This window comes from Scylla paramamosain, chromosome 30 (genome assembly GCF_035594125.1).
Source record: "Scylla paramamosain isolate STU-SP2022 chromosome 30, ASM3559412v1, whole genome shotgun sequence".
In the NCBI taxonomy this organism is placed as follows: domain Eukaryota; kingdom Metazoa; phylum Arthropoda; class Malacostraca; order Decapoda; family Portunidae; genus Scylla; species Scylla paramamosain.
This window is the reverse complement of record NC_087180.1, coordinates 13,832,525-13,854,114: the sequence shown is the minus strand read 5'-3', so window position 1 is coordinate 13,854,114 and position 21,590 is coordinate 13,832,525. Positions and strand designations below refer to the sequence as shown.

The 21,590-nt window shown below is 41.4% G+C and overlaps 1 long non-coding RNA gene across 7 annotated transcripts in view; it reads left to right on the top strand.

The window, feature by feature from the left end:
- Positions 1 to 21,590, top strand: part of LOC135115878 (uncharacterized) — an 89,434-nt gene that overhangs the window by 30,808 nt on the left and 37,036 nt on the right. For 2 of the 7 annotated variants that reach the window (XR_010276083.1, XR_010276086.1), the window contains one exon: positions 18,951 to 19,267. The exons of 3 other annotated variants lie outside the window; for them this stretch is intronic. This is a non-coding gene — a long non-coding RNA (uncharacterized LOC135115878). Of the gene's footprint in view, positions 1 to 7,225; positions 7,524 to 18,950; positions 19,268 to 21,590 lie in introns of those variants that run through there. 2 more of the 7 variants (XR_010276082.1, XR_010276087.1) reach the window with 1 other exon arrangement.

Here is a 21,590-nt window from a genome sequence, read left to right as displayed (position 1 = left end):
ATCGGGGGTAAAGAAATAGAAAATAAAAAGAATTAAAAAGCCACGTTAATGAAGCACCTGATTGTCTATTTGTCGGGCAGCGCAGCCAGGTGTGTTCACATTGTTTTGTCTGTCAGGTAACACTTTTTTTTTTTCGTGCTTGATACAATGTTGGTGTTGATGTTTTGTTTTCTTCTTTTGTTGTTGTATGACCTATTTGATATATTTCTCCCTCCCTTCTTCCTTCTCTCCCTCTACGTTCCTTCCTCTCTCCCTCCATTATTCTTCCCATCCCTCATTCTCTCCCCTTTCTCCCTCTATATCTCTCCCCTTTACCTTCTCTATTAACCTGTCTTCTCCATTTCTTCTATTCTTCTTTCTCTTCACTCCCTGCCTCATACCTTTATTGTTCTCTACCTCCTTTTCTCTCCTTTTTTTCTTCCCTTCCTCCCTCCTCTTTCTGTAACCCTCCTTTCTCTTATCCATTTCTCTCTTCCTTCCCTCTCCACTTCCTTTTCTTTCTTCCATTCATATCTCCCTTACTCCAATTCTCTCTCCCTCCATTCCTTTCCTCACTTCCTTACTCTTGTCCTTTTATTTCCTTGTTTCCTTTCCTTGCTTTTCACCCTTTCCTTGCTCTCCATTCCTCTCTCCTATCAGTATCAGACCCTCTCCCCTCTCTCCCTCCATTCCTCCCTTCTATGCTCCTTTCTCTCTCTCTCTCTCTCTCTCTCTCTCTCTCTCTCTCTCTCTCTCTCTCTCTCTCTCTCTCTCTCTCTCTCTCTCTCTCTCTCTCTCTCTCCCAAAGGATCAATAATGCAATCGTGTGTTAACTTATCATTCCTTTTGGTTTGGGAATTGTCCTTTTTTCCCCGCGGCGCTGTGTTGTATGTCTGTTTTGTGACGTTTAAGTGAATTCGTTTTTATGCTCCGGAGTGTCCCATTGTCTTATCGGGGCGGCTTTGTTTGTTTATCAGCATTGTGTAGGAACCTTATAACCTTGGACGTGCGTGGCTGTCTTTTATCTCCTGTTTTTCATCGCTATTTGTCTTTCTGTCTGTCTGGATGTCCGTCTGGTTCCCTGGCCGACTGATTGACTGTCTGGAGGTTGCGTGCTTGGCTAGATCCGTGTCTGACTGGGTGATTCATATAATGTTTCTCCTCTACACTATCTTCAGGCTTCTGGTCATTGCGTTGCTACAAAGTTTCGCGTGTGGATGGCAGGAAAGAGCATACAAGTGGCAAGAGTAATGATACTATGAATTACGTGTTTGTGTGTACTAAGGCAGCAAAAGTGTTCAGTAAGAGGTGTTAGAGTAAAATGTAGAAGAGTAAGAGTGTTCAGTAAGAGGAATGTACCGTTAACTTAAGAAATCAAAACAGTAATGTAGAGAGGAGTAAGAATATCATGAAAGAAGAGGAAAATAAGTTCAACAAAAGAGTTAAAGAATAATGTATGGAAGAGATGGAACGTAGGGAGAGGAGAAATGTTCTGCTAAGTTCCAAAGCTATAGAGTAAATATACAATAAGAATGCCGTGAAGGAAGAGAGAAATAAATTAAATGAGCGTTAAAGAATAATGTATAGACGAGTAGGAAAGTAGTAAGAAGAAGAATATTCTGCTAAGCTATAGAGTGTCTTGTAAGAGGAAAAGTGTGAAGTTACATACGCCAAAACAGTGATGGACAGAGAGCTGGCAGGAAGGAGAAAGGGAACGTGCTGTAACTCTCCTCCCTGGCAGGCATTCCCCCCTCAGCTCTCTTTGGCCGCCCCTCGCCAAGATCAAAACTTAATTCTCCCTCAGTAGTGGACAAAAGCACTTCATCAATATACCTGTGTAACGACCCCAAGTACTCCCCAACCCCGTCTTAACCCCCATCTCTCCCTCTCTCCTCTTCCCATCTCTTTCTCCTCCTCCTCCATCCTCTCCATGCCCCAGTTAGGTCCCGGGGAAGCAGACAGGCGACAAAGAGCCTCTGTTTACTGGCCCTTGAAGAAGATTGATGATCTGAAGGAGGGAAGTTAATAAATATAAGTGGGTTTTGTATAGATGGGCGTGTGGTGGTGGTGATGTGTGTGTGTGTGTGTGTGTGTGTGTGTGTGTGTGTGTTTGGTGATCTTACTTCGTCTTCCCATCTAACCACATACGTCTTGGGAACGTTCTCTGCTCGTTATCACCAAACTTTAAACGTAATTTACGAAAACGCTAAGAGGATTTAATGAAATGAACCCACCCAAACACACACACACACACACACACACACACACACACACACACACACACACACACATACACACACACACACACGCTCCCTTGAACTACTAATTTCTCTCTCGCTTTGGCCACCTCGCCGCTGCCTCTGCAAGTTCACTGACCCTCAGGCAACGCAGCGCTCTGAACTGTGTGGTGAAAAGTCAAAAGCGGAGAAGAAATATTGCCAACGCCGCGTGTCAATACCTGAAGGTTATAAAGTAAGGTGATTAGGTCAGCCATTGCCCACCTGTCATAACACCCACCTGGAAAAAGGAAAAAAAAAAAACTCAATTGCTTAACTGATGAAAGGAATTAATCAGTTTTCTTTTTTTTGTGTGTGTGTCTTAATGTTTTCATGAATTCTTCGGTCTTAATTATAATTGCTTTTCTGTTTTCTTTCGTTCTCTTCCTTACACTTTTTGTTTTTATTTCAGTAAGGAATGATTATAGTGATGGATGTGCAAACTTACTTCTTACGGTTCTACAAACATCATGGAGAGAGAGAGAGAGAGAGAGAGAGAGAGAGAGAGAGAGAGAGAGAGAGAGAGAGAGAGAGAGAGAGAGAGAGAGAGAGAGAGAGAGAGAGAGAGAGAGAGAGCAAGAACATCATACCGTACAGGATACGTAAGCACACACATGCATCTACACACACACACACACACACACACACACACACACACACACACACACACACACACACACACACACACACACACACACACACATCCTTATCGCTCGTTTAGGTGCCCTTTACTCTTTGCCGTCCACTATCCACTCTCCTGCTCTGCCCTCCCATACTCTCCCATGTCTTCCTTTCTCCTCCCTTGGTCCCTGTTTACCCACCTCCCTGCTTCAATAATTCCTGTTTGCTAATAGTAAACAGCTGAGAGAGAGAGAGAGAGAGAGAGAGAGAGAGAGAGAGAGAGAGAGAGAGAGAGAGAGAGAGAGAGATTTTGAGGAGTATAATGCGCATTTACCACTTACAAATAGCAAAATAATACATTCATATCAGAACACATCCTTGCAATAATTCAAAAGAAGCTAACATTAGAAAAGGCATTATAAAATTTCACTTGCTGTATTTCAATGACATTGTTCAAAGCTGATCACACAAAAAGTAAAACATTTCTGCCAAAAAAATAAAGGTAATGAATGCAAATTTAATTCGATTATCCAAGTAGAAAAATAAATAAATAAAACTAATATATTTTTTTTTATTGTGTGTGCTTTGAGTTTATTGTTGAAAAAAAAGAAAACAACAAATTCTTGCCTCTTCAAGCGAGAACGAATCCATTTACAGCGACATTTATCTGTTTCAAATACTTTCGGATACTTTTCTCTCGGTTAGGTCCAGCGGGTGCTTCCTGCAGTAGTGAGAGCGTTGATAGCGCGGCCAGGAAGAGACTCCTTCCCAGAAAGGAAATACGAGATACAATTCTTCTTATATTTTTGGGGGGATTGGAAAATGTATGAGCTCAAAGAATCTTTTTATTTTCTCTTTCATGGTAGTAATAGTAGTAGTAGTAGTAGTAGTAGTAGTAGTAGTAGTAGTAGTAGTAGTAGTAGTAGTACCAGTAGTAGAAGTAGTAGTAACAATTAACTAAAAACTAATAGAAACTCCATTCTTAAAATTGAAGTTTTTCGTATCTCTTACCGTGGCTGAGATGCAGTACGGTTTTGTTCTCCTGAGTTCCTACTGATTCACTCGTTCACTGGTTCACTGGTTCACTGGTTCACGGGCGCGATAATCAATCACATTTCCTCCTTCAATTCGCCTCTCTTCCTGCCATATTCTTGATGCTTTTTTTTTTTTACCCTTTTTTATCGTTCCTCTTCTGTACGTGTAGGCTCCAAAACTTGCAGTAACATTGATCGAAGTAGGAAAAAATTATCATGGTGTTTCATTGTAGTGACAGTTATAAACACGAATACTTTGGGGACATTATGGTGATAAAGAATAATTGTAATTTTTTTTTTTTTAGTTACAATCGCAAAATTAATCTCTCTCTCTCTCTCTCTCTCTCTCTCTCTCTCTCCTCTCTCTCTCTCTCTCTCTCTCTCTCTCTCTCTCTCTCTCTCTCTCTGTGGCAACAAGTTTGAGCGAACGGGTTATCTCTTTCGTCACCTGCCACTCTGGTCACGATTAAACACACCTTGGTCTTTCCGCCACACCTTGCGCCTTTCTCTCTTAAAACCACTCTCTCTTTCCTCTCCCTTGCTTTTAAACTTTATGGTCATTTTTTTCCTCTTTTTCTTGTGTTTCAGTCTCCATTTTATCTTTCCATGTCATTGTTTGTTGTAGTTCACTTGTTTTTTCCCTCTAGTTTTCCATTTTTGTGTTTCTTTTCTTGTCTCCTATTCATGTGTTTATTTTTAAATGTTCGTGTTTTTCTTTCATGTTTTTTTTTTTTTTAATTGTGTGTCTTTTATGGTCTTCTTTTTTTCATGTGTGTGTGTGTTTTTTTTATTTTCGTGTTTTTCCTCTCTTCCCTTCATCTTTTCTTTTGTTTCTCCTCTCCTTTGTCCTTTTGTTTCTCTTCTTTTTGTCATTTTTCTCTCTTCCTTTTTCCGTATTTTAATTTTTGCTTGTTCTTCCCTCTTCTTTATCATTTTTCCTTTATATATCCGATTTCCTTCAATTTCCTCTATCCCTTTGTTCCCCTGCCTTCCTTTCCCTCTTCTCCTCATCGATTTATATTTTTGCAACTCGTCTCTATCTTTCCCTCTCTCACTCTTATCTCTTCCTCAACGTGAATTTTTCTCAACCAACCCCCTGTACCATTTTCTTTTCTAATCCCTTCCCATTTATCCTTTTTTCGGTGTTTGTCTGATCATAGATGTGAAGGAAATAGGGCAAGGAAACGGTTCACTTCCTCCGTTACGTTTTAAATTCCTAAAGAGCAGAGTTTTCCAGGGCGAGGTTACGTAAGGCTCCAGACGATGTTTGTGACGATGAAAAAAATACCCCTTACATATTTATAGCGAGCAGAGGAGCGGCTGGCGTGGGTTGTGGATGAGGGGGAGGGGGGCACGTTCTAAGTGGAACCTCGTATTAGAAAAGGGTTTAGGGTGGAATAAATATGAGGTGGAAGTTATGTGTGAACTGTTTTTTAAGAAAGGGATTTTAGGGTGAATTGCGCATTGGAAATAAATGTCTTTTTTAGGGTGGAGTAAATAGAAAACGGCAACTTTAAGGTGAAATATTTGTTGGAGAAAGAGGATTGTAGGATGAAATATGTAACAAGGCAATTTAAGGATGAAATATGTATTGGGAGAAGAGATTTTTAGGATGCAGTATGTATTCACTATGTACTGAAAAGATCATTTTAGGGTGAAATATGTACTGAAAAACAATAATTTAGGTTGACGTTCGTATTGGTAGAAGATATTTTACGGCTAGGTAGATACAGCATGGAGGGATTTTAACTGAAATACGTACGGAAAGAGCGATTTAAAGTTAAAGGAGAAAGGAGTGATTCTGGGATAAAATACGTCAATGAAGTAGAAATTCTAGTAAGGAAGATAGAAGGAAAAGGGCAAAATAAACAAAGAAAGGACACTGATAAGAAACCAAAGGAGCTGAAATGAGTATGAAAGTATGTGAAGGAGGAAAGGATACAAAAACTATAGCAGAAGATTACTAAGGACATTGTAAAAATTCAAACAAAGATGAAAGAAGAAGGTAGATACATCAGAGAGAAAGAAAACGATAAAATATAGAAATACCAGTAGTTGAATGACGAAGAAGACGAAGGAAGGAGGAAGGAAGGCGGATGTGGTATGAAGAGGAACTAGGAGGGAGGGAAATAAGGTGTGAAGCGTTGATAAAGCTGAAAGGGTGCAAAGAAGGGGATAAACTAGGAACGGATGAGGAAGAGGAAGAAGGGAGAGGAGAGGATGCGGCCTGTGGTGGAGTGGAGGAGGTAGAAGGGAAAGAGAGAGAGAGAGAGAGACGAGAGAGAGAGAGAGAGAGAGAGAGAGAGAGAGAGAGAGAGAGAGAGAGAGAGAGAGAGGTGGAAAGAACTGAGAAAAAGTGGAGGAAGTGTAACGAAAATATGAAAAGGGGTAAACTAAGAGAGAGAGAGAGAGAGAGAGAGAGAGAGAGAGAGAGAGAGAGAGAGAGAGAGAGAGAGAGAGAGAGATATGTTTGTGATCTCGGACAAAATGTGAATAAAAATGTGTTGTTTTCTGAGTGACTCGCTGGATCAGGAGGAATGATAAGCGTGAAGGAGAAGCGGCAGTGTAACTCTCTTCCTAGACACACCACACATATTTCTGTCCACTAAGATCCCACGCATGGACGGAGAAAAAAAATGTGTATTGTTTTTTTGAGTCTTCCCTTCCCCGATTCACTCTTTTTCGAATCATTGCTCTTACGAGTATATTGCAAAGTGTTTCTGCTTCCCCTTTGTCATGCGTTACATTTTTTTTTTTTTTTTTTTTAAGGAATATTGCTTTTCATGTTCCCATTTCTTTATTCACTTTTAAACTGGTCTTATTTACTTTTTCCCCCTTTAACCCTCTCACTGCTCGTTAATATTTTCCATAGTCATCTGCAAGTCTTAAAAAGAATAAATTTTGTACTGCAGTCTCAAATTCGTAGTTCTGAGGCTTAGCATAGATTAACTTCATATTCTTCCTTCCTTATATTCAAGCAAATATTTTATTGCAGTGATCTGAATGTCAACAGAGGGGAACCATACTTGTTCGTTTCCCCAATTAACTGATGAGCTCTTTTTTTTTCAAATTACTGACATTGTATGTTTTCTTGATTCACTTTTATGAGACACTGCTCTTATATACTTTTTCTCCTTCAAGTATTAGCACATAATCTCTTCTCACAGCTGACAAATTCACTCTTTTTCGAATCACTTGATTTTTAAACTCTTTTTATATATTTTTCCCTTCAAGAATTAACACGCAATCTATTTCCCAAACTGACTGATGCACCCTTGCTTTCTTTCCTAGCGTTTCTCTTTTCCCCTTGGCCAGGCATTACCACACATTCGTAAGGAAGACGATAAATCCCAAGCCCTCTCCTAGCAGGACGCCCTTCCTCGCGTGCTGGGATGCTGTGATAACCAAGGAGGCCGTCGCTCGCCTGTTTCCCGCCCCTTCCACGCCAACACCCGCTGCCCCTTCTTCCCTCCTTCTGCGAGGCGTAAATCTGGTGTGGACGTCTTCCGTATCATGGCGAGAGGAGGAGAAGGAGGAAGTGTCTCTTATTTCACGAGGCTCATTCACTCTCCCCGCACATTCCAGGATGGGTTTACGTATTACTCTACTTTAGCATTACTAGGAAGAAGTGATTTTTTTTTACTTGAGTTTATTCGTAGTCATGATTAATAGGTGATTAACATGGTGATTAATATGCCACATTCGCTTTCCACTGTGTTCAGCCTTTTCCATCAATCTGAAGTCCTCTAGTCTACAGAGGATCTTTTGCCAGGTTTTGTCAGGAGAATGTCAGCTGATCAGAGGACATAAGGTTGAGGGAAGCCATCAAGCACAATGGAAACGAGTTCAGAAATTTACTTGTCTTTTGAGAATCATTGTAATCAGAAAATAAGGGAAGCCTGCAAGAAGCCATCAGGCCTACGCGTGACAATTCCTGTATGAAACATACCCACCTATAATCCCCATCCATAAATTTGTTCAATCTTCTTTTAAAGCTCCCTAATGACTCAGCACTAACATGATTGATGAGTCTATTCCATTCATCTACCACTCTATTTGAAAACCAATTCCCTCCTATCTTTTTTAATCTCTAACTTTCATCAAGCTTGAGCCCATCATTTTTTGTCCAATCCTGATTACTGACCCTGAGAATTTTGCCCACGTCACCCTTACTCGTATTACATCTCATTGCAGCTGTGAGCTCAGAGACTTGTTACTGACTCATACTTGCCGGATACCCACAAGTAAACATGAATAAAGAACAAAAAGAAGCACAGCTGTTGCCCCATAAAAAAATTATTTCTTATGAAATTAATTTGAAAATCTTACTATTTCACTTCTTTTGTTGTAACAGAACTTAGCTAGTTTTTTTTTTTTATTTGATGTGTCCCAGGGCGCCCTCTAAGCAAAGGAAGATGTTAAAGAGATGTAGGGTAGAAAAGAAGAAGGCTCCTCCTCACCCACTATTCTCCTTCACCGCCTTCTGCCACCCACGTCAACACCACACCCTGCCTCCGCTTTTCGTACCCTTTTTTTTCTTACCTTTACACTCCTACACCCCTCACAAAGCCGCCCACTTCTCCACTCAACTCTCTCGTCCCCTCCGTCTCTCCCCTTTCCCATGCCACGCGCCGAAATATCAATTGGACCAATAAACTATAACAAGTACATAGTGAAAAGAAATGTTTTGAAATATTTTATGGAGGTAAAAATAAATCGACATTTTTCACGCTCTTCAGAATGTGACAGCGATTTCGATTTCAAACAATGCAAAGCCTGACCTCCCTCTCTCCCCTACCCTGATCCGACTCTCTCTCTCTCTCTCTCTCTCTCTCTCTCTCTCTCTCTCTCTCTCTCTCTCTCTCTCTCTCTCTCATCGGCATCTTTTTTTTTATACTTTTTTTCCTTCCTCTTTCCTCATTTTTCCTACCTTCTATCTCCTCCACATGTCGAGCTCCCTTTCTCTCTTCTTCTCTTCTCCCTCCTCCTCTTACTCTTCCTCTTCCTCCTCCTCCTCCTCCTCCTCCTACTCCTCCTCCTCCTCCTCCTCCTCCTCCTCCTCGGCGCAACAGAGTGACGTTAAGAGGTTACCGCTCCGAGGCGTCACCGAAACAGGAACGATTCGCAGGAGAAGGAAAAAAAAACAAAGACGTGCGCATCACAAGTCAGCAGGCGTCAGTCGTCAAGGACCATATTCTGAAACACTTCCGCGCCACATCCCCACTACTTTCAAAAGGATCTAATTGAAGTGATACGAGTGTTTAAGGGTATTTTTGCGGTTCTAATGGCAGATTAACAAGTTTTCTTCATTTTTAATAGGATAAATACCCTTGAAAATCCGGCAATTTCTCGCTGTGGCCTTTGAAAATAGTCGTAGTGAGAGAACAAAGCGTTTCAGTTTGCTGGCTTTAATGTGTTGATGTTTCTCTCTTTTTGTTCTTTCGTCAGCGGCACCGTGACCTCCTTGCTGCGGCCCACAAAATTTCAGTTCATTTTATTTTTTTTTCCTTTTCCTTTCTGTGCGTGAAATTACTCTACTCATCAGAAATGAAACTATTACCGTACAATGATATAAATTCTTGGTTACATTTTGTATTTCTAGTCAGTTAACGACGAAAAAGAGAAAGAATCAGTGTGAATGACTGCAGTAATTATAACAAGCCTTCGTATATCACAACAGAAGTACTACACGGATAAAGTGAAAGCAAAACATACATTCCTCCCCATGCATTGTAACACAGACGGTGGTGCAGGGGTTTTCCGGGCCGAGCAGCGAGATTTGCCTAAGGAAACAACACTGAACCAACGTACACAATAGTCATGTTCCTCTGCGGCATAACCTGTTGGTCTTGGTGATTAGTCGAGTAAGAACCACACCCATCTCTGTTCACGGGAATAGAAGCACCAGTGGGAACCGATTAGCCGTCCCATTGACCTCTGAAGGCAGTCCTAATGAAACCCCAGAGTCCTTAGGAAACAAGAGCATTAATAATAAGAGTTTAAACCAAATAAAAGTTACTATATTGTTACTTACTTCTGGCCACCACTGTACCTACTGAGACCCCCTGCTTGGTGCCTGTGTGGAGCTTATTGAGGGAGGAAAGGGTCGAAGAGGGCTGGTGAAGGAGACTGATTTGTATTACGAGGGATAACTGCGGCGGGACAGTGGTGGGGTGGGTATTGGGTGAGGATTGAGCATTTAAAAACCCCCTATGGATTCGCAGAAGCGGCCATCGATCGCCAGAAAGTCAGTCAGGTGGTGGTGGTGATGGTGGTGGTGGTGGAAGAGCAGTAGGAGGTGGTTAATGCGTCATGAATCTCCCTCTCTCTCTCTCTCTCTCTCTCTCTCTCTCTCTCTCTCTCTCTCTCTCTCTCTCTCTCTCTCTCTCTCTCAACCACCAGCAAACCCCAATACTTTCCACGGTCCATCTCTGTAGCCATATCAACACACTGGCCCAACCCAAGCCAACACAAGCACCTCCCTGAAGCAACACATACGCAAACACTACGTGAAATTAAGCACCTGAGTAACTCCAGGCACACACACCACCGCTACATCATCCATTAGCAGCAAACACACCAGGTACACATCAGGTACACGCAGGTACACGCCACAGAAACCAAAGCGAGCAGCCAGCGTAACCTTTTCGAAGCAAGGTTGACCCGCTGCCCTCCCTCCCCGTTCCCAGCCTTCTAATTTCCCCTGGCGCTGGTTTCCTCGTCTGATCTCGCGGCGACTCTGCAAACTAACTCCCTTCAGATTACAATGCAAGGTTACGTCCGAGCTTCCCTATTCGCCAACTTTGGTAGTGGTGGTGGTGGAGGTGATAGTGGTGGGTGTTATATGTAGTAGTAGTAGTAGTAGTAGTAGTAGTAGTAGTAGTTGTTGTTGTTGTTGTTGTTGTTGTTGTTGTTGTTGTTATGTTGTATGTAGTAGTAGCAGTGGTAGTTGTGGTGCTAGTGGTGGTGATGGTACTAGTAGTGGATCATTGTTGTTGTTGTTGTTGTTGTTGTTGTTGTTGTTAGTAGTAGTAGTAGTAGTAGTAGTAGTAGTACTGTCTTTGTTGTTATAATAGCATCATTCTTTGGTTCCCCTACCATAAGAAACAGAGCCCCCACAACTATAGGCAATAATAATAATAATAATAATAATAATAATAATAATAATAATAATAACAACAACAACAACAGTCGTAACAAAAAAGAAAGGACCAATTCGGGAAACGCAATCACTTGTATGGCATCATTTCTTCTCCGAGCTGGGGATGAAGAATTCTGTCCATCATATAGATTGGCTCCCTTTTGAAAGAAAATGAGACTTTATTACGTATTTTTAGGGCATCCTCACCCCGGCGTAGGATTGGTGCGAGTCTTGCGGAAAAAGATTCATTGTCATTCTTGTATCATAGGAGAATCATGTTCCTTTCACAGAAATTACCTTCAGTCTCTGTTCATCCTTCTCTTCCTCCTTTTTTATCTGCCATTTCGTTTCCCTTGTCATCTCTTACTGTCGCTGTTCTTATTCTATGTTATTTTTCTCCTCTTTTCTCCTCCCCCCTCTCTTCCTCTCCCATCTCTCTTTTTCTTCATCAGCCATTTCATTTTCCTTATCATCTCTCACTCGTTCTGTTCTTATCTTTTTTGTTATTGCTTTCTCTTTTTACTCTTTTATCACCCTTTTTTCCCTTCTCTGTCAGTTCTTTCTGTTTTCATCTCCCCCTTTTCTTCTTATCCAATTTGTTGTTGCTTTCTTTTCTTATTCTTTTCCATCATTCCATCCCCATAATCCTCTCTCTCTCTCTCTCTCTCTCTCTCTCTCTCTCTCTCTCTCTCTCTCTCTCTCTCTCTCTCTCTCTCTCTCTCTCTCTCTCTCTCTCTCTCACTTTATTCTTTCATTCTTCCTTTCTCTTTGCCTCTCTTTTCCATCATCAGCTCCTCCACTCCCCTCTCTCATTCTCCCTTTCATTCTTATCTATTTGTTACTTCCTCTCTTTTATCCTCCTTTCTCTCCCTTCCTCCTTTCCTTCATAAACTCTCCTGTTCTCCCATTCATCTTTCTTCGTTTCCTTCTGATTCTGTTTATTTTCTCTCCCTCTGTTCTTTCATTCTTCCTTTGTTTCTCCCTCTCTTCATTAACCTTTCTATCGTCACCTTTTCTCCCTCTCCCTTTTCTTCCTCATATTTGTTATTCCTCTCCCTTAAATCTTTTATTCTCTCTCTCTCTCTCTCTCTCTCTCTCTCTCTCTCTCTCTCTCTCTCTCTCTCTCTCTCTCTCTCTCTCTCTCTCTCTATTTCTTTCCATTAATCTTTCCTTTTTTTTATCTACGTGCTTCTCCTCTTTCATTTCCTCTTTTTCTTATTCTTTTTCTTTGCCTTCTCTTCAGGTTTCCCAGGTTCTCTTTCCCTCCCTTCGTTATTCCTTTTTTATCGTGTTTCCTTTCCTTCCAGCCATTCTTGTCTTTCCTTTTTTCCCTTTCGTTCCTCTTTCTCATCCTTCTCTCCGTCTTTCACTCCATTTATTGCAGTTTGTTCTGCGAAACCCCTCGTCGTCGTCATTCTCCTCCTCCTCCTCCTCCTCCTCCTCCTCCTCCTCCTCCTCCTCCTCCTCCTCTTCCTCTTCCTCCTCCTCCTCCTCCTCCTCCTCCTCCTCCTCTTTCCTCGACTGTGTATCCCAAGCATCACTTTCATTAGAAAACATTAAAGACAAACTTTGAGAGAGAGAGAGAGAGAGAGAGAGAGAGAGAGAGAGAGAGAGAGAGAGAGAGAGAGAGAGAGAGAGAGAGAGAGAGAGAGAGAGAGACTGACTCAGAGATCCAGACATAAGGACAGGGAAGAGCACAGACAGACAGACAGACAGACTAGACTAGACAGACAGACAGACAGACAGACAGACAGACAGACAGACCACACCAGACAACCCGAAACAAACAAACAGACAGACAGACAGACAGACAGACAGACTTCTATAATGAAATATCGAGAGACAAAGAGATGGAAACAAACAAAAGGAGAGACAAACGGATGAGGACAAAGAGGGACAAAGTGCATTATTACCCTTTATTTTATTTTCCTCTCTTCCATTTCCTCTCGTTCGTATCAAGTATTATTCCTTCACTTCCCATTTTCTTTACCTACATACATTTGTTATCTCCTCTTTCCCTCTGGCGGGCTCGTAAGCATGGAGAAAGGAAGGGAAGAAGGGAAGAAGGAAGGAAGGAAGGAAGGAAGGAAGGAAGGAAGGAGGAAGAGAGTTAGAGGAAGGGTCAGGAAAGGAAAGGAATAATGAATGAAAAAACGAGAAGAACGGAAGCATAGGAGAGGATGGATAGAAGGATGTATAAGAGGGGTGGAATAAAGAGAGAGAGAGAGAGAGAGAGAGAGAGAGAGAGAGAGAGAGAGAGAGAGAGAGAGAGAGAGAGAGAGAGAGAGAGAGAGAGAGAGAGACAGAGAGAGAGAGTCTTCTTGCTCTCTTAGATTATGTGTGCCATATGATTTACTCTCTCTCTCTCTCTCTCTCTCTCTCTCTCTCTCTCTCTCTCTCTCTCTCTCTCTCTCTCTCTGACATTGAAATCTTGGGCACAACGTCCATTACTCACTCAGAAGACACCATTTTCTGTTCCTAAGGTAACTGTGGAGGGGGAGCAATGCTAATCTTGTCTTAAGGTAAACAGAAAGAAAAGCATAAAAATATGTTACTTTTTCTTCATAATGTGAGTTTGTGGCTCGTGTGCGGAGAGAGAGAGAGAGAGAGAGAGAGAGAGAGAGAGAGAGAGAGAGAGAGGGAGAGGGAGAGGGAGAGGTAACTAGTTTTGCCCATTGATCTTACCTCATCTTTCATTTCCTTTCCTTCCTCACTCCCCTTTTTCTTGCTTCTCCTTTCCCACACACACACACACACACACACACACACACACAGGAATCAAAACAAACAAATAACGACCTTGAAACATCATGACACATCAAGACGCAGACGACCAACTTGCACACACAAACTCTCATCTTACTCCCACGGTGTAAAAGTTGAGGGATTATTTACAGTCTCTTAGGAAATGTATGTTGTGGAGGGCCCAGGGAGACAGCGGGACAAATGGCTGCCAGAAAGGAGAGGGTGGTGCTGGCGGTGGTGGTGGTGGTGGTGGTGGTGGTGGTAGTAGTAGTAATAGTGGTGGAGGTTTGTGTCCTTTTATTTGTGAGGGAAAGTAAGTTATATTAATGAACTATTCCGTATTGTAGAGCAGTGTTGTGTTAACCTCATTACGTTTGTCGCGTCCACTTTTCATGCACTGTCGAAAAAAAAATGAAGAAAAATGCCGCTCCACCTAGTCCACCTTTATACCCATTTTTGCACCACCCCTCACAGCCGCGCACTCCACCCGGCGCCTCGCTGCTCCACCCTGGACTCTCTTATTGCATTCCACCTCCACGGGAAGCCTCGGTCCTCTCGTCATCCACTACGTCACCCTCTGTCCTAATACATCCATACTCTCTCTCTCTCTCTCTCTCTCTCTCTCTCTCTCTCTCTCTCTCTCTCTCTCTCTTACTCATCCCTGCTATAGGAGAGCGAAAAAAAAAATTCCCTTCATCCCCAAATCTTTACACGTATTGCGGAGAACGATTATTAAATTCTGGACATTCTTCCGCCTCTGCCGGTAGATTCCTTGCCTATTGGAACTCCCGAGTGAGGGCAGCTCTGGTGGCTCGTGTCTCCAGGCAAGGTAGCGGTGGTCTGGCAGCGCGCCTCGTGTCTTGAGCAGAAACGATAAGAGAGGCAAAAGGTTTCGTGTTGTTTTGTGGTTTATAAGAGCAGATCATAAGTACTAATGCAGGTTGGATGCTTAGGCTCTGAAAACTTTAATTCTAGATACGTGAAAAGGTAAATTAAGGAAAAATCAAAGGCGATGTCTAATTTCCATGATTTTTTTTTTTTTTTTGTGGTTTTGAACAAGAGAATGTCAGGGAAGTACTGATAAGAGTTTGGATGCTTACGAAGACTGCAAACTCCAAAAATAGTTTAGATGTTCAGGCATTAGTTTTTACTCCCCCCACCCCCCAAAGCAATTGTAAATGTAACTCTAGACGTATGACATTGTAATTCATGAAGCTTGTGTGAAGGAGAGGGCACAGCATGATTTTGTATTGACACTGGTGGGCAGATTTTGCGACAGTGTTTTGTTTCATACTGAGCTACTTATCTCTTTCATCAGTTTCATCACGTGCTAGATCCAATTAGAGCTTTTCGTTCACATCTAGAGTTGTATTTATGAAGTGGAATTGTTTATCGTTTCTTTCTGTATACTGATTTACACAATTGGTAGTTTTCTTCTTGTCAAAACAAACATTGGAGTTCTAGAGGCTTTCTTTGCTATTTATATTTCCTGCTGTATAATTCTCTACATGTTTATATACAAATTAAAGTCTGAGGAAGAAGGCAAAAACAGCAGCAGACCTCTTTACTCTTACGATAGTGTTAGTAATAAACGACACTATGTAATCTACAATAAAAAAAAACGAAGAATAGTAAAAAAGAAGTCAGTTGCTGGTATTTATGATATCTACAGTAAAAAATAGATAAATAAATAAATAAATAAATACATGTCTCCAACAAAAAAATAAAAAAAACTCCGGAAGAAAATTATGTGGAATGATGAAGATCTGTTTCTCTCATTTATTTTGTTGTTATCGTGAAAAATAAGACAAAGAACGAATAAAGACGAGTGTTCTTATCTTTCTTCCTCCCTTCCATGTTTTGCTATATCTGCTCCTCTGTTTTTTGCCTCCATTCCTCTCCCTATCTATTTCTATGCCTCCCTCTCTTGTTATTCTTTCCCCTTGCTGTTCCTTCTTCTCTCCCTGCTTCTTTTCCTCTCTTCCTATCTCTGTTCCTCCCTCTGTTCCTGTTTTCTTCATTTTCTTTTCTCTTTCTCTCTGTTCTGCTTCTGCTCCCTTCTCTCTGCGTCTCTTCCTGTCTCTCTTCATCTTCTCATCTTCTTTTTCTCTTTTCCTGCTTCTCCGTCTCGAGTCTTCTCTCTTCCTGTTTCTGTCCTTTGGTCTCTGGTTCTGTTCTTCCCTCTCTTTCTCTCCCCTGATGAGTGGAGTGGAGTAAAGTGAGAAATAACCAACAAAAAATAATAAAAAAGGTAGTAACGAAAGACACGAGAGAATGTAGGAAAAAAGAGTATGCAAAGAGGAGGACAAATAGCAGGGAGTGAACCAATTTGGAGGAAAAGGGGAGAAAGAGTAAGGGTGAAGAATATTGGAAAGGCGTAAGAAATAAAATAGCCATCCCTTCTCCCCTCGTAGATAGGATAGAAAACGAGATGATGGAGAGACACCCCCTAACTTATCTCCCTCAGGCGGCGTTGGGGAGATAGTGATGGCCAGGGAGATGGGAGGGAATATTTACAGTCCATGGGAGAGTGGGTGGGAGAGAGGGAGAGGATGGAACAGGAAGTAGGAAAAGAGTGAGAAGAGTGAGAAAAGACGAAGTGAGGAAAAAAAAGTAGGAGTAAAAGTTCAAGTGACAAGTTAATCTATATGGGGTCGTTTTTCATTCTTGCTCTTCCTTAAAATTTATTTCCATCGTGTAACATTACGAGACGATGCGGTTGTTTTACCTGCGTGACCTTTTTTCTAATAACTTTTTTTTTTTTGTTGTGTGTGTGTGTGTGTGTGTGTGTGTGTGTGTGTGTGAAGAGGGATTTTTTTTATTTTATATATATATATATATATATATATATATATATATATATATATTCCGATTGGCAGAGAGAGATTAATGTTAACTTACGAGTGAAACGATTGATGCTTTGTGAGTCTTAACAAATAGGAATACTTATACAATAGCATTTAAAATAAGGTGAAAGGAAAAGAGAGAGAAAAAAATATATACGTATTATCTTACTCAGGATGGAACAGAATGATGCTCTTTTAGTCTTTTAGTCTCTCCAAATTGAAATCAATATCACTAAAAAAGGGAAATGAGAAAAATAAAAGGTGATTGAATTTTTACAGGAGAAGGAATCCTAATTTATTAATTTCCATCATTATATAAATATTTCTTTATTAAAAAAAAAATTGTCTGTCCGAGTGAGGAAGTGTTGTTGTTGTTGTTGTTGTTGTTGTTGTTGTTGTTGTTGTTGTTGTTGTTGAGAGAGAGAGAGAACGTACGGTATGTATGTATGTTTATATGTATAATAAAGATTACTTTTATTAAAACCATCACAGGAATAAAACTCTCCAAAAAGCACTGGATACTCGCAGGGTCTGGCGGCGTTTAATTAAGAACTGGATCCATTTTAATACCAAACTCGCTAATACTGCGCGAGAGGAAGGCAACTTTGCCCAACGATGTCAGGCTTCAAGTTAAGCTAAAAATTACCTTATGCTACGGAAGTCTAATTTAACCTCTTACACATTCTCGCATTTCAGCGCTAACAAAAAGAAAAAAAAAGAAAAGAAAAGGGACACAAAAAACCTTAATGTAAGCAAACAAACGTCAGGATATTCACGTATTCTAGTTGCAAGCCTCTGTTTATAAAATATCGTGAATCCCTCGTCCTTATAAAAGATGAACGAATGTGTGGGAGAGTGAGCGGGGGTGGCAGTGAGGTGCAGCAGCTGAGGCGAGATGGACCCACATGATTCCTGAGGCGCGTCACGAGTGTTCTGTGAGACCCTCGTGTTGCATGGCGGCATCTGTGGCGTTCACCCCTTCCGCCGGCGGCCTTTCAATTTCCTTTTCCACTTACCTTTCTAATTTTGAGCTTCATAGGGAATATCTTTCGTTTTCCTTGTCAAAAATATAAAATGCCTTGTTTATTCCTCCTCTCCATCTTGTGTGTATGTATGTGTGTGTGTATGTGTGTGTATTCTTTTTATCTTTTCATTATTTTTTCCCGGTAAGATCGCCGAGTAAGTTTTCTCTCCGCTGACACGAAGCTCATGTAAGTCCAGAAATGGCGCATAACCTTTGGCACCGTCCTGGAAATGTCTAAATCTTCCCGGAACCCGCTCACGCTTGAGAGAGAGAGAGAGAGAGAGAGAGAGAGAGAGAGAGAGAGAGAGAGAGAGAGAGAGAGAGAGAGAGAGATGGTTGGAGGAAGGAGAGCGACACGGGAATCGAGTTTAAAGGGAGAATGGAGACTTGGGACGATTTGGGAGGAGTGGCGAGCGTGGCAAAACATCGCGTGAAGGCGGCGGGACGCGAGGCTCAATTACCTCATCGTGAAGCGAGCGTGGAGGGAACTTACGTTTTCTTCCATATTTTTAGAAAGAATCAGTAGGGCTGCATCTCCTGCCGTCCTCATCGACTCCACGACAAGGAAGGATTTTTGCCTCCGCCTCCGATCTCCTTTCTCTTCTCTTGGCTTCTTCCTCTTCACTTTTCTCGCCTGATGTCTCCATGAAGTCACGTTGTCAGCTATTTCTGTCTTCAGAATATCCTGCGCCGTCCCTAACAAGGCTTTCAGCAGCACGTCCTATCCGCCATTGAAAAGTACCCAAGGGAAAGAAAGAGACAGCTGTAGTCTGAAGATCCGCACAGAGAGTACCAAAAGAGGTAGAAAACTCAATCGACTCTCTCAAGAAAGAATTGAATCCTTCTCTCTCCTCAGCTCACTTTCTCAGTAACACAATTTTTATTCACTGCGAGGAAAACACGTGCTGCCCTTCGCTCCTTCGCAAAGAGCCTCGGGAAGGTATCTCCTGGTTAAGATCAAACCAAGCAAATATCTCCACGCCGGTCACTCTAGTCACCAGTGATTACACCAAGGAATTCTGGCGTACAGTTCTCCACAAGAAATGTATGATGTACGCGATGATTTACTCATTCCACTCACCCTCTTCGGGATGATAGAGAGTGGCGTGCTCGAACAGACCTTGCTTGAGTGCTTTACCAGGTCGGAGACGGGCGCTAATCAACTCCACGGCATCAGTTAGAACACCATCGATAGAGTAAGCCAATAACATTTACAATATTTTACGAACTAAAACCTTGCCGTGACGAAAAACAGACACAAGCAAGCATGTCCTCCATCTACAGAGACGCTGGGGTGGTGATGGAGGGCGAGGCTGAGGCGACATTGGAGTGGGACATGGACGAGGAGGGCGAGGGGAAGGTAGACTCGGCCACCACGGAGAGGCTGAACCGGGCTGCTGGAGAAGGTGATGAGGAGACCTTACCGGAGAAGCGAGATGGAGCTTGACTTATACTTGCCTGCCTCTGATGAGTCGTCTCTTCCTGCTGCCTCCACGCCTCTTTCTCCCTCTTTCGCTTCTCCCCCCGCTTGCTCCTCCTCCTCCTCCTCACCATCAACTAAGTACTGATCACAGTTACACTTTATTCATTACGTTTTCTCTGGTGTTTAAGCGTCACTTGTTTCACGTCTAGTTTGTCTTCTCTCATCACCGTTTTTCAAGAGTGTGGTGTGCATAACGTAACTCGAATGTATAAATGTATGTATATGTATACCTTTTTATGTATAACCACGTGCATCTTATTCTTTTTATGGTTTCCTTTGTCACTGTATGAGGAAAATAGTATGACTGTTACGTACAGATGTAAACTCGTGCTAATATTTGCTTATATTTACAGATAGACTTAAGTTGACACGAATTTTACTGAGTATAGAGAATGCGATCGGCTACAAATAACCTAACCTGTCTAGGGAGAAAATACGAGAAACTTAGTGTAACATGAAGAAAAACTTACGGAAGATATAAATCACAGTTGGGGATCGGGACAGGAAGATACTAACATTACACTTCTTGCAGTCGCCCAAGATTTCCGAAACTGTGTAAAGTGTCGCCCATAGATCTCAGAGTTGATGACGCGGCAGATAGCGAACAATATATTATGAGACGAGGAAAAGGTGAAGAAAGAAAGGTCGAGAAAAGGAGAAGATGGCGAAGAGCTAGAGGAAATAGATTACAACCAAGAATAACGGGGGGAAATTACGAAAAGAAGGAAGAAAACGAGAAGTAGAAGGAAACGATGGATGAAGAGGGGAGAGAGGATAATGAAAGGAGATGCCCTAAGGAAGGCATTTCTTACCATAAATTTCATAAACTATAAAACAAAACAAATGTAAACTAATTCCGTAATAACGTTCCTTATAGATGAGTACCGTAAGTGAGTGAGTGGGTGAGTGAGCGAGAGAATGAGTGAGTGCGCAAGTGTGCAAGTGAGAGCAAGTGAGAGAGAAACCCGTGCACTCAAAAAAAAAAAAAAAAGAATGAATAAATAAATAAAAAAATAACGAAAAAAAATTAGGATGAAACACAGTATTACTTTCAAAACATTGAGCACCAAAACTTTACGAATAAAAAAAAAAAAGGAGAGAGAGAGAGAGAAAAAAAAAAAGAAAAAACTAAACAGAACCAACTATGAAGAAGTAAGACATTTCTCAAGACGTAAGGAGTAACTGCAGGAGTCACTAAGCTATGAGCATGTAAACAGGTAGTTAATTAGAGAAGTAATCAGGTTAATTACTCCTTACCCACACGTAAATCATTATACTATATTAAGAAAGAAGAAAAGTTAATGAGAGAGAGAGAGAGAGAGAGAGAGAGAGAGAGAGAGAGAGAGAGAGAGAGAGAGAGAGAGAGAGAGAGAGAGAATTATTAAAAGAGTATAAAAAGAAGATAAGTGGCTCGTGATGATCAATGGGAACATTAAAAAAATAAAAAAGACCGACTGAAAAATGAGGAATGGGGAAAGTGGGAAAGAGTAATAATAGAGAGAGAGAGAGAGAGAGAGAGAGAGAGAGAGAGAGAGAGAGAGAGAGAGAGAGAGAGAGAGAGAGAGAGAGAGAGCCAAAGGATATGGAAAAGAAAATTATATCGAAAAATCTAATGAATATCGATTTTTTAATGGCAACTGATATTCAAGCATAAAAGTAATGATGAAAAATTTTGTAATAAAAAGAAAAGTGTAGTAGTAGTAGTAGTAAGTAGTAGTAGTAGTAGTAGTAGTAGTAGTAGTAGTAGTAGCAGGAGTAGGAGGAGGAGGAGCATGAAAAGCACTTGATATATAAAATTATCAGATGGAAAACAAAAGAAAAAAAACATATAAACATTGGATAGATAGAGAAAAAAGAGGAACAGAAAGAGAGAGAGAGAGAGAGAGAGAGAGAGAGAGAGAGAGAGAGAGAGAGAGAGAGAGAGAGAGAGAGAGAGAGAGAGAGAAAGGGAGGACAAGTATTAATGAAGACGGAGGAAGGGGGGAAGAAGGGGAGGTCGCTAAGGAAAGGAGAGAGAGGGAGCGATAGAAATAGTCCTTATCAAAACTGCCGATATAGTTAATGGCACCAATATATAAGGCACAGACACGCCTAGTTAAAGTGTTTCCCGGAGAATAATTCTGTTTAGGCCATCATGGGGAGGTTTCTAATAGGGTTACGTCTCTCTCTCTCTCTCTCTCTCTCTCTCTCTCTCTCTCTCTCTCTCTCTCTCTCTCTCTCTCTCTCTCTCTCTCTCTCTGTTCCTCCTTTATCTTCTCTTTTGTAATGTTTATACCGTTTCATTTTCCATTTTTTGCTTTCCATCGTCGTCCTGCTTCTTTTCCTTCTCTTCTTCCTCCTTCTGCATCTTTTTTTTTCTTTTATATAACCACTTACTTTATTTTTTAATTGGCATTTTTTTTCTTTTTATATGTATGTCTATCTTGTATAACTTTCTCTCT